Genomic DNA, 13,170 nt, shown 5'->3' on the forward strand with positions numbered 1-13,170 from the left:
AATGGCCAAGTAGCGCCGCTGTCTATCATTATAAAAAGTAGGGTGTAAATTGTTCCGTATATCTCAGAATTTCTATCTTTATCCATAATCTGCTTTACTAAATCTCTGGAACTCGGGGAGGGGGAGAAACGATAAGGCCTGAGTAAAGGGATCAAATGGAGATTCTAGAAAACAGGTTTTGAGCTTTGGCTACAGACCTCGTTAAACTGCTTTCAGGAAGCCAATTGTCTACAAATTGTTTAAGAAAAAATAGCATTAATTTTACTAAGCACCTGGGTAGAACTATTTTTATGAAGATGAGTGGGGGGAAGGAGATCTGCTTAATTAATAGAATGTGCATTAACTGCAGCATCGCACATTATCACTCACAAATGATTCCAAAATTATCTGCAGTGCAACTGAGAATTATTTTGCAGATCACCAAAGTTCGAGGCTTGTCAGTTTCAATGGTGAGGTATATGGAGGATAACTCATAGATCAGCACAGTGTGTAAATAGAAGATGACCTCCTGCTTTTATCTAAGTTTCCAGCTGGAAAATTCAAGAGCTGAATGTGGTAGATTCTTATACTGTAAACTATTGACCTGTTTCACTTGACACGGTAAATCAAACGATGGAGAAATTGTTTTTCTCTTTCCCAGTCCTTTTCACACACATGCTGTGATGAGCTAAGCTATGGTTTGGCAAATAGTGTCATAGAAACCCAGGCTTATGGTTCAGATCTTTCTTCATTGATCTGGAGATGGACTCCTTGTAGTCTGGGTTCATATGACATGCAAAGTCAAACCTAGACTTCACTCAGTGCAGCATGAGAGTTAAAAAGGACTGGTAAGAAACAAAGCATCTCTGAGCTTATTTATAAGAGCCCACATATTTGCACACTCCTAGTAAGAAATCGTTTTGGCTCACTATGCCATGAAAACCAAACCATTCTTTTAAAATACAAAACACCTTTTATGTCAGAAAGGTGGTTTATAAATGTCATTGCTCAATAAAGAGAAGTATGCTTACAAAGTCATTTTGACAATAAAAGCAAATACTGGTATTTTAATATTCCCCCCCCCCCCGAACCAGTATTTGTGGGAGGGGGTTACATCGCATGATGTATCCAGGACCGGGGGAGGAAGCTAGCTTGAAGCAAAGTTAATATAAGTTAATATAAATTTTCACTTTTGTCATGTTACAAAAACTCGCATGGCTTTCAAAGCAAGCAGCACATGATGAGAAAATCATCCAAAGGCCCCCTACTTGGAATTACCGACTCAATAACATTGATGAGATTATGAACAAAGCAAATGGATTTCGTATCAAAGTATAAAAGCTGCCTCGTGGAATCTTGTTACAATACATCCCAGGATGTGACACTGTGAATGGTAGATGGGTATAGATGAATAATTTCTACTTTTTTAAGATACATAATATATTTGTAGATTAAAAAACACTTTCTAGCACATTCAAGGAGAGTATTACTTTATGATAATGTCAGTTAACACTTTGTGTCAGTTAACATTTTGTGACCATTTCTCTTTTGTAAACCAAATATCAGTCATATATAAATATTATTTGCTGTGATTTATCTATATTCCATATTGCCTCACAAATTGACTTTTAAAATGAAATATTATTTTAGTATTAGATGTATGGAAAGGGAAATTTCTCCACTTCTGTTGAACATTTCTTGGTTCATAGAATTCATTTCACTGCATTTAGCATAAAAGTGGTATTTTTGCCAGTTTGCCCTCACTCTGCATAATTTCTGCAGGCTATAAAACTCCAAACTGTTAATCTTATCTCTGCTTACATGCTGAATTACTATACAACAGCCCTTCGTTACAGTGAGAAAACCCTAGAAATATTTTATCGAAAGTCTCTTCCATTTGTGTCTCATGAGCTGTGAAATATGGTTTGGATACAAGAGAGAAGATAAATAGTTTTCATTTGTAGCCCACAGAAAATGGTTTGTTCTGCACTGGTAGCTGGTAAATCTTAAAAAAATGCCCTGTCATAAATCCTCTGTTCTCTTTAATAATAATGGGCCTTTAAGTGGATGGGCGAGTTCATTTCGCCTCGATGTGATGCATCAAGTCAAATCCTATTAAACATTTAATTCTACAGGCACTTAACATTTAAGAGCAATTTTTCATTTGATATAAAAATGTACAGTGTCCCTTTATCATGTAACAAAATTAAAAATTAGTTCATCTGAACAAGTGTCTCAAATTTGCATTAGAATGATTGCCCTTTACATGACTTTATTTGATACTTACTTTGATCTGACACAGAAAGCAACATACACGTGTAGCATATTCCAGCTAGTTAGATATTACAGCTGGTAGGAACTGTTGCTACACAGATATCCTAATAATACGAATGAAATTCATTTTGTAAAGGGCATCTCTATTAAACTATTCTATTAATTAAACCCTGGAAAGTAGGGCATGATTTTGAAATCTCCTCTCAGACTGCTCCATAGTGTTCAGTTTCAAAGTTTGAAACTAGTCTGCTTCACAAGTTCCATTCACACATTACGTTTTGGCTGGATTTCAGGTGGCCTTGGTAACAACACTCAGTTTTCCTGACCAGAGTGGCAAGCTTTCTCCAGCATAGCTAACTGCTCTGCTGTTTTCAATGAAGCTAAATAGAAACAGATATAGAGCTCAATGTGTATTTTGATTTTTCAGTAAAGTCATTTTGGATGTGGAATAATTTATCACCATCCCTGGAAAAAAAAAGCCATTCACCAGCTGGCTCCAACATAAATTCAGTGGAAGGTGTGGAAAATAAATGTATGTGTGTGAAAACTGGTGACTCTGTTCACTGGCCTCCAAGCTTGGGAGGGTGGTGCTATAGAGGTGCCCTCATGATTGTGGCATTGCTGCTGCTTACCTGGTCAGTGTGGGATCTGGGCAGGATGCTGGTTTGGTTGAGACAGCAGCACCAACAAAGCCAATCCTGTGTTTACGCCAGTATGCCTACACAGTCCCAACCTCACCGCCACCCCATCCCACTCTGGGCCACCCAGGAAAGAAGCAACAACGATGCTCTTGGGAAATCACCTTCATGGCACTGTCCTCCTGTGCCATCTACTGCATTGTGCTTTCTGGGGAAATCAGAGGAAACCTCCCAAGCCTTGTTATTCTTTATAATTATTTGCACACACACAACAAAGAGTCACCAACATTAAGAAAAGCTGTGGTGAACAACGTAAAACCAACATTAAAATCACATTCAGAAAACAAGTACAAAATACATCACATGTCAGTACACGGACTCAATACATCAATATGGCTCAAACACCCCATAAGGAGTTTCCAGTAGACACCCAAATGTCAACTGATATTGTTCATATGATAATATTCTAAAGTTGACCTACTCCAACCCATTCCCCACTCCACCACTTTTTCCATCAGTCAACATTCAGCGTTCCTTGTCTGAGCATACTCAGTCCTCATTGGCAACTTTCACCCAACCTCTTTTTAGGATTTCCCCCTAAATATTTTTTTGGGCACAGTTGTAAACCTGGGGGCTCCCCCCCCCCCCGCAAAAAAATATATTTGATATCTTCTGCATGGCTACAAATGGTGCCGCTGTGGCTACATAAACAGCCCTCATAGCCCAAACACTGGAAGTAGAGGGAATGATGTCTGTATTTTAAGAAAGCACCCCACCCAAGATACATCACTTGGTGTTTTGAAATAACGTGCTGTGCTACCATTGAAACACAAAAAAGTGCACCTAATCAACAATGATTTGGGTTGTGTGTTTTAAGCTTCAGAGTCAAAATGCCTTGTACAGGAGAAGCCGCACTCCAAAATCAACTGAACGACTACAACTAAGTCTTCATTTGAGCAACATTTTATTGTAGAATCAGTGAAGACTGATTGTTTTCTTCTTTGTAGTCCACACACATCACCTATAGCTATAGCTATTGCTTTTCTTTTCTTTTTTTGATTCTGCATTACCCTGTATTTTTGCCATTTGAAAACATCTGGCTATAGATGTAGGTGGTCCCAGCAATAGGAGGGTTTCCACACTTGCCCAGTGACACTGTGGGTGGGAGTATACCAAGATTGCCATCACCACTTCGTTCTTCATTCACCTGGGACATGTTCAGGGAAGAAAATGCATGGATAATCTAATAAATGGGAGGGTTTTCAAACATATCAAGTAAGCACACCCAACCTTGTGGGCAGCAGACTCTAGAATCAACCTAGATTGAAAACAGCATGATGAGGAGGAGCATCAATGATTCAAAACTGAGAAAAACTATACTTGGGGGCTGTAAATCTTTAGTGTGTACACAGCCTGTGATAAAGAATGCAGTTTCAAATGGTTAGCAGTGTGGCAGCTTCCTTTTCAAACTAAAGATTGCATATTTAGGCACAACCCAGCAGCTGAAGGAATGAGTGAGGATACTTAACTTTGATCACTAGAAAACATTAAAAGGGTTGGGGATACTTTTGAGAACGACTCTTATTATTTGGTTCTTTCAAAAGAGGAAAATATAATAAGATTTTATCAGCTGTGCATAAAATATAGGGTGCCCTTTGCAATTATTATTGTATAACAAAACATTAATAGGGAGCATGCTTTTGGTTTGAAACAGCTTGATAATTTTATCATTTTCTGAAAAATGCATGGGGAAAATATATTATAACTGTCAGTCCAAACATTGCTGTGTGGCTGAGGACTTTCATTTTGAAGCCAGTGAAAAGAACTTTGATGTTTACACTGTGCTGCCAGAAAATGCAGAACAACTACATTTCTAATCCTATTATAGTTCAGAGTTCTGACTGAATGTTTCCTTTGCTATTATTGAATGCACCCAAATCCTGAAAGTCCCTATGAGTATGACTATCTGAAAAAATTGCTTCAAGTTTATATTCACATTCATGTTTTGAGAACATATAAAAGGTTATTATACTCAGAGTTATAGCACTCCTTGATCTACAAGTTGATGCGGTTAATGGATATGTTTCCTGAAATTTTGATGGCCAGTGAAACAAACTGTGTACATTTCTGATTTTACTAAATCCATACAGGACCTGGTCTACCACAGGGCAGTGTGCGGCAGTAGCCCCTAACAGCTAATCCTGGCTGTCCTGAAAGGCAGCATGATGCTCATTATTTAATTTGTTATTATTGGGTTGGATGCAGATTAATCTTCAGAGAAACTGGGTGCTCCCTTAGGCAGAAGGTGGTGAAAACTATTTTTGGTGATTCCTTCTTCTTTCTGCAGCTGCTATGACCCATCCCAAATCTTTCCCATACATTGGCTGACTCTCTAGAGTCTAGATCGGGGTGGGGAATATTTAGCCCACCAGATGTTACTGAATTACAAGCCCTTAAGCCCAAACAAGAATGGTCAATGGCCAATGGCCAAGGATGGTGTGAGTTGTAGTTAGTGTAGCAGAAGGAAAACTCTTGATACTCAGCTAAGAATGGTGGGTACCATTCCATTCATGGAGGCAGATAGGTGGATGCAATCTATTGTAATTTTACTGCCAGGGAGATTAAGAAGAAAAGTTTATAAAATGTATATATTAGGGGAAAATGTGCGTAACAATCAATATATTCATGTAAATAACGTTAAGAAGGTGCATTATATTAGGGAAATTGTCTGTGAAAATATGCACATTAGTCGAAACTACATAGAAAAATGTGTTTTTTAGGAGAAATTTGCAGTAAAATCCTGGGGGGGATTAGAAACTAAGAGTACTGAAATTTCCAGATCTTTTCATCCCTATATATTATATATTTGCATCTTGATGAGGGAGGGGCATTTTCTGCTTTGCCCCAGGCAACAAAATGGCTCAGGCTGACCCTGAATGCCAGATCTCTATATTATCACACAATGAGAAACAGCATTTCTATGACACTGAGTTCATTCAGTGTTCATTCATTACCACAGCAAACAAATGTCTGGTTGATAATTCAAGTGAAGCTCACTTCAGAAAAAACATGGGTTCGGTTAGGCACTAAGAATAGGAAGTCCCATCTCCCTGCATATTATTTGTCAAATGTGTAGTCTATTTGTCAGCACAATGTTCACAAGGCAGGTAACAATAAAATCCAATATAAAATCATAAATACCCAACCTAAGAACAACAAAAGATACAGGCAAGAATTCATTGCAAATATAGACAGCAGCTAGATTTCCGAAAGGAAGCACAAAATCTTGGTTGGGGAAGCTTCTGTAGGAAAACATTTTGTTATATAGACTATCACTTCCAAAAAGCACAAAACTCATAGTATCTCTGATGTTTTGAAGCGTAAAAGCTCATAATGGCAGCCCCTAAGCCATACCCCTAAGGAGAGTCCATTGCCACACTACCTGGTTGATCTGCCCCGAAGATTGCTACATAGCATACTATACTGCCCATTTTATTAGAATTGTTGTTGTTTTTGTTTAGTCGTTTAGTCGTTTCCGACTCTTCGTGACCCCATGGACCAGAGCACGCCAGGCACTCCTGTCTTCCACTACCTCCCGCAGTTTGGTCAGACTCATGTTTGTAGCTTCGAGAACACTGTTCAACCATCTTGTCCTCTGTCGTCCCCTTCTCCTTGTGCCCTCAATCTTTCCCAACATCAGGTCTTTTCCAGGGTTTATTAGAATTAGGTGGTGGCAAAAGGTAGTGTAGTGATTTGCATGTTAGACTTTGGCTGAGGAGATCTAGGGTTTTTGTCCGTGATCAAAAGGTTCACTGGTGACTTTGGGCCAGTCCCTGTTTGAGTTTAGTCTACTGAAGAAAGGGCTCATGTGCCAGGCCAGACCTGTCCCCTAACCACCTGAGCTTACAACACTATCAAAGCCCATTCCAGCAGATGATGTCATTATTCCTGCTGATGTCATACAGGAGTTGTTGTCCCCCATGTTCCTGCTCCAGTGCACCTCTGACCAGAAAAAGAGGATATAGCAAAACACATTTACAGCCAAAGAAGGCAAAGGAAAGGACACATGCAAAATCCAAGCGTTCTCTAAAATTTAAGAAAACAATTTCCTCTTGGAGCATCTTGTTGCTGCTTCCTGAGCAAGAAAAAGACAGGGAGCTATGCCCTTTGGGATAAAGGAAACAAGGCAAATCACTGGGTTTTGAAAGGTAACCTGCATGCCCTTCAGAAAATTGGAATGAATGGCTAAATGAATGAATGGCCCCTTTCTCCACAGAAAAAGATGTTGATGGAGAAAGAGTTTCCTACACAATGCATGAAGTGTTGCTGAACCAAGAAGATGGCTCATTTAAATGTAAGGAAAGAAGATATTAGAGTAAGCATTGATAGGCCTCAGAGCACCCCAGGGCTTAATGGAGCATTGCTTGTCCTCTGGAGCCCCAGTCCTACTCTAATGTCCCTATTGCACCCATCCCTAAAGTGAATAATTGTTGCGAAGAGTGAAGGAGAGCAGCTGCCTTTCATGCAGACAATTCCATGTGTCCCCAGGTAGGGCTGGGAAAAGCTCTAGCCTGAAACTCTGGAAGGCCTCTGCCAGCCAGTGGAGAGAAAAATTGAGCTGGATGGACCAACAGTCTCAGTAAAGGACACTTTCCTATGTTCCCTTATGTCTCCAGCATGTTAATGCCCAACACGTAGGCCTACTGAATAATCACTCTGTTTGTAAATTCAATGAATTGACCAAATGGTTGAAGAAAACTCATATATGGATCTGAAACAAAATACGTCTCAAGGGTAAAGAGGTAGACCCTCCTCCTCAAGATGAAACTTGAGGATATATTTCTCTGGGGGGATATATTTCTTTACAGGATACATATGTTTGCCTAAGGTTCACTGCTTAGACTAAATCTGCCAGCTTGGGCAAGTAAGAGTGAAAACAAACAATCATAATATGGGAACGGTACTCCTTTAATTGAACAGAACAGCCTTTTGTGCTAATACATACACAGAACAGAAAATTAGACATTTATTCACCCTGGTTTCCATATCAGTACAGGTACAGGCTTAGTCAATGTATTTATGTGTCCGAGAAGTCTAATGAGAAATGGTTTAAAGGCATAATTGAATTGTAAGGAGATATTAGAACAAGCATCACTGTAGATGGTAGAACAGCATATGCAAAATCAGCTAGAAGGGGAAATGTTTTCAGTCTCTGCATAATTTGCAATTTGAAAAATAATGGCTGAAAAAGAAAGATTAGGTAACAGTTGGGTTTGTGGCATACTAAGCTCTGAAATCACATTCACTAGCAGAAAACTGAATATGTTTCAAAAGGTGAATGCATGACAAAAATGCTGATACATTTGCCTGAATCTACATCTTAGTTGTATGCTAAGTTACATTGCTAAGTAATTTCTGCAACTGTGTATTAGAAAAGTGTAGTGAAACACTGAAGTAAGCATCGGGTGGGTTTTGTTGTTGTTCTTTGGGCACACCATATAGTAATAAAAAGGAATTATTTGCAAACATTTCATAATATGTAAAATAGTAGCTCTCAGTTTTCTGTAAAATATAATGATGAGTTGCTAAATCTTTTATGAAAGCAAGATAATTCATCTAATTATTGCCATGTTTCATCCAAAATCAGAAAGAATATTTCAGTTTATTATCATATCAATTGGAGGATAATGCCCCAAAGACTGTGGTGGCCAAAACTGCAAATTTAACAGCAACTGTAGCCTGATTGTTCTGCAGCGGCAGCAACAATGCTGGCCTGGCATTTCTTGTTAATGGCCAGGGAAACGTCTTGGTAGAAACGAAAAGCCCATCTGCATTATGCATTTAAACCAGTATCATACCACTTGTTGTGGCTTCACCCAAAAGATCCTGGGAACTGTAAGGATGCCGAGAATCATTAGGAGACCCCTATTCCCCTCACAGTGGCGCTGTGGATAAAAGCCTCAGCTCCTAGGGCTTGCCGATCGAAAGGTCGGCGGTTCGAATCCCCGCGGCGGGGTGCGCTCCCGCTGCTCGGTCCCAGCGCCTGCCAACCTAGCAGTTCGAAAGCACCCCCGGGTGCAAGTAGATAAATAGGGACCGCTTACTGGCGGGAAGGTAAACAGCGTTCCGTGTGCTGCGCTGGCTCGCCAGATGCAGCTTTGTCACGCTGGCCACGTGACCCGGAAGTGTCTCCGGACAGCGCTGGCCCCCGGCCTCTTGAGTGAGATGGGCGCACCAACCCCAGAGTCTGTCAAGACTGGCCCGTACGGGCAGGGGTACCTTTACCTTTACCTTTATTCCCCTCACAAAACTACAATTCGCAGAGTTTCCCGGGAAGAAGGATTGATTGTTGAACCACTCACAGAATTGTAGCTCTGTGACGGGAATAGTGTGGATGGGGCTTAACTGTTATAAGATGATGTGGAATTTGAAAGCCAACAGCTTGAGACAAGGAGGGAGTGAAAGATATCTTGGGGTAGGCTCTATAGCAATATGATAAAGGGCAGATAATTTGCTTTGCAGGATGTCTTCAACTGTTTTCCTCTATCAATGTCCCACTAGCATATTTGTAAATATATATTACAAAAACACAATCCGTCCCCAGTGATCTTCCTACCAAACAAAGTCAAATCCCGGTAAGCATTTCCCTTGGAACTTCTTGCCACTTGGGGAATAACAATGACAACAAAGGAGATTAATGAAATGGAAGATTACTAGTGGCATGGTTCAACAGGGACCAGGGGCTCTCTAAATGCCAATGGACTCCTGATTAAGCTGTTCCAACAACACTTAATTCAGCCCCACCCCCCTCAAGTTGTGCATGTAAACCAAACCATAATAGCTTGTGCCTTTTTTGTTCTCTATGTAACTACTGGTTATACCATGTCTATATTTCTCTTGAAAAGAGCAAGAAAGATTCTTAGACCCTCTAAGGGGCAGTGCTAATTCAGCCCACCATGGGATTGCCCGAAAGTAAAAGACATATTACCAATAAAATTCCTCAGTAGCTCTCAAGACTCCAGAATCACTGGAATGCTTGAAAGGAGCTTTCTCTCTGTGGCTTGATCTATGTCTCAAGGACATAATAGAAATCTTACTTCCATTTTCATGCTGACATAACAGCAATTTGCTAGAGAGATGATCGTATAAACAAGGTGCTACAGGTCATGCCATCATCCAACTCGTATTTTCTTTCAGACTGAGGTCTACATGATTATAATGATAAGGAATATTTTCTAGGGAATACTAAAGTGAGCAGACCTTTTTCGAAGTTAGAAACATTACGGGTAGAAATAGAACTACATAAATTCACAACTGCAGAGCGGTGGCTGCAAAGTGGGTATAGCAGCCATGCCAAACTTGGATCCCTAGTAGTTGCTGGACTGCAGCTGTGATCATAATGAGATTCTAAGCTTGGAAATCCCTCTTGATTGTGGAAATGAAGGTGGTGATGAAGCAGCTTTTCCACTCTGATTCTCTATAGCATAGGTTGTGAATCTGTTGCCTTCCAAGAGCTGTTAGGCTACAACTGGGCACCATCCCTGACTGTTAGCCATGATAGCTGGGGCTGATGGCAGCTGGAGTCCCTCAACATCTGAAGATTCATAGGGTCTCCATCACTTCCATATACTTTGGCCCTGATGAGGTATGGGAAGACAGGCAGCCTATGCTCCCTCCTATTATAACCATTTCCCATTCTGCCTTTGAGGAACTAGGGAGACAGGGGGAGGCATGAAACATTTGCCTTGTATCTGGAATACAAATGTCTGTCCCTCATATCTGGGATAATGCTTATCATTCCTTGATGTTCCTGTTTTCTAAATTGTATTAATGTGATTCTCTCAGAGAATGAATATGCTATGGAATCAACTGGGTTGTGCTTTGCAGAGCAGTTGCTGAATACTATTGTATGCCCTTCAGAACAGGGTTCAAGGCCAAAAATATACACGCACAACTCCCTACTCACAATAGTTCAAAATAAATAAATAAATCAGAATCAGGCTGTTGCATTTGCAATTACAAGTATGGAGACTTCGCCTCTACTCATCAGATAAGCATAAAATACTGGCATCTCCATAGTGTAGCATTATGTAAGACTCCAACAAGAATACATGACCTTGACAATGCTTTCTCTTTAGCAAAATGCACAAGGACTGGAGCCTTTTTTCCCTTGTTTATAATCAATCCTCAGCTTGGAAAGGACTTTATTTGTGGGCATAAATTAAGCCTTGCCTGTCAAAGGAGAATATCCTCCAAAGCAACATGCTAAATGTGTTTGCACCATTGACCTACAAATGCAGAAAGATAGTGGGCAGCTCCTTGCTGCGTGAGGAGGTTAAAAACAAAACTTGCTTATATTTTTTCAGCACCTTTACTTAAATGGATTAAGACTGCCATCTATAGCATTAGATGCCAGAAGTGTGAATTTGTCCTTTCAGTTCTCCTCTGAGTTATTTTCATGCTGGGAACGCTTTCACACTGAAGGGTTTTGAATTTTCTTTTTGAAGTTTTAAAACATGCTAATTTAAAGAACATTGCAGATCTCCGAGTGCTATTGCGAGACTGCAGGATTTGTTAGCTCTGAGTAAACACTTAAGGCTACTCTACATCATCAGATTCATCCAAGTAATTATTTCTGCAGGGAGACAGGTGCTATGGGCTGCACACTAGGAGACATGACAGCAATTACTGTGATCCTGGTGACATTTTTCTCTCCAGCAGCCTATTGCAGATCAGACTGTAGGCATGTGTAGCTAGCATGGATATGGCTGTTAGCTCTTTCACCTATATCCTGGCTAATTCTAGCCCACAGCTGAAGAACCTCAGGGTTGGGTTCTCTCTGTCCAAAAAGAGGCACTCTGCCTAAGACAGGGGTCTGCAACCCGCGGCTCCAGAGCCGCATGTGGCTCTTTTACACCTTTGCCGTGGCTCAGGGGCGGATACTAGCGAGGGGAGGAGGCGCATTGTGCGCCCTGACACTCCCCACTGTGGCGGGTGCTGTACTGGCTGTGACGTCGCATGGGGGTGGTGCGTGCGTTAGTCATGCACCGTCCCGACGTCACCTTCCCACCCGCTGTCAGATCGGAGGGCAGCGGCGCACATGCTTTAAATGTCGCAATGGTTTTGTGGCTCCCAGGTTTTTTTTTCTTTGGAAACAGGTCCAAGTGGCTCTTTTTGTCTTAAAGGTTGCAGACCCCTGGCCTAAGACAGGCCCTTCTTCCTGCCACCCAGCCATACTGTCCCTGATTTTCCCTGGCTGGAATGTGTCCCTGGCCTAGAATGTGCATTTCACCATCTTTACTTGTAGCTGTTACCTAGAGCCAAAATGCAGCGTTGCATTTTCAGCACGCTTATGATGGTGTGCTGTTTTCATACAGTTTTGTTTTGTTGGCTACTGTATGGTTGGAGCCCACAGTTAACAGGCTTCTAAGAACTGTAGAACTGTAGAGCTGGAAGAGTAATCTAGCCCAATTTTCTGCATTGCAATCTGTTCATAAGATGCTAATATTCTGCTAAGAAGAAATCATTTTTCTCTGCTTTACTGAATTTAAAATCAGCTTACCACACTTGTAAGTGATTGCTGATCCATGGCTATTTGATGTACCTGTGGGGACAATTTATTTGCTGATGAAGAATTATCATTGAAACAGTTCATTATCCTAGAAGAACTGTTCTGTCTGCTGCTGTGCTCGGAGTACCTTATTGCTACGTTCGGAGCACCTATCACTGTGCATTTGCAGGATATTGTCTGTGGAAAGGCATTTTGCCTCCATCTCAGTGTTCTTTGGTAGTGACTGACCAAGCCTACCATTTCTGTTCATGGAACATTTATTTGACCCCTATTATTTGTGACTCCATGCACATATTACATGTCTTCTGTTTATGAATTGTGAAACAGTATAATGTCTCTTCTTCTTCTTCTTCTTCTTTGGCGATCACTTGTAGCTGAGTAAGATTGTCTTCCATAAACATGGTTTTAACAGTGAGTCCGTAACTGACTGTGGAGGCCAATTCTGGATCCACACGTCCTTCCAAAATGGGGACAATGGTTTCCTGGCGGGAGTTGATCATAGTGTGGATTTACCAAGTGTGCCTTCCTCTTAGCAAGTTTTTCCCTTGCGTCCTGAGTTCGAGTGTCTTCAAAGCCCATGACACCTTTTTGCTGTTCTCCAACTGGAGTGCTCGCAGGCCAGTGTTTCCCAGTTGTCAGTGTTTAAACTACATTTTTAAAGATTTTAACTTAGGACAGTCTTTAAACCTCTTTTGTTGACCACCAGCA

This window comes from Podarcis erhardii, assembly GCF_964252035.2.
Source record: "Podarcis erhardii genome assembly, chromosome: 4".
Taxonomy (NCBI): Eukaryota; Metazoa; Chordata; class Lepidosauria; order Squamata; family Lacertidae; genus Podarcis; species Podarcis erhardii.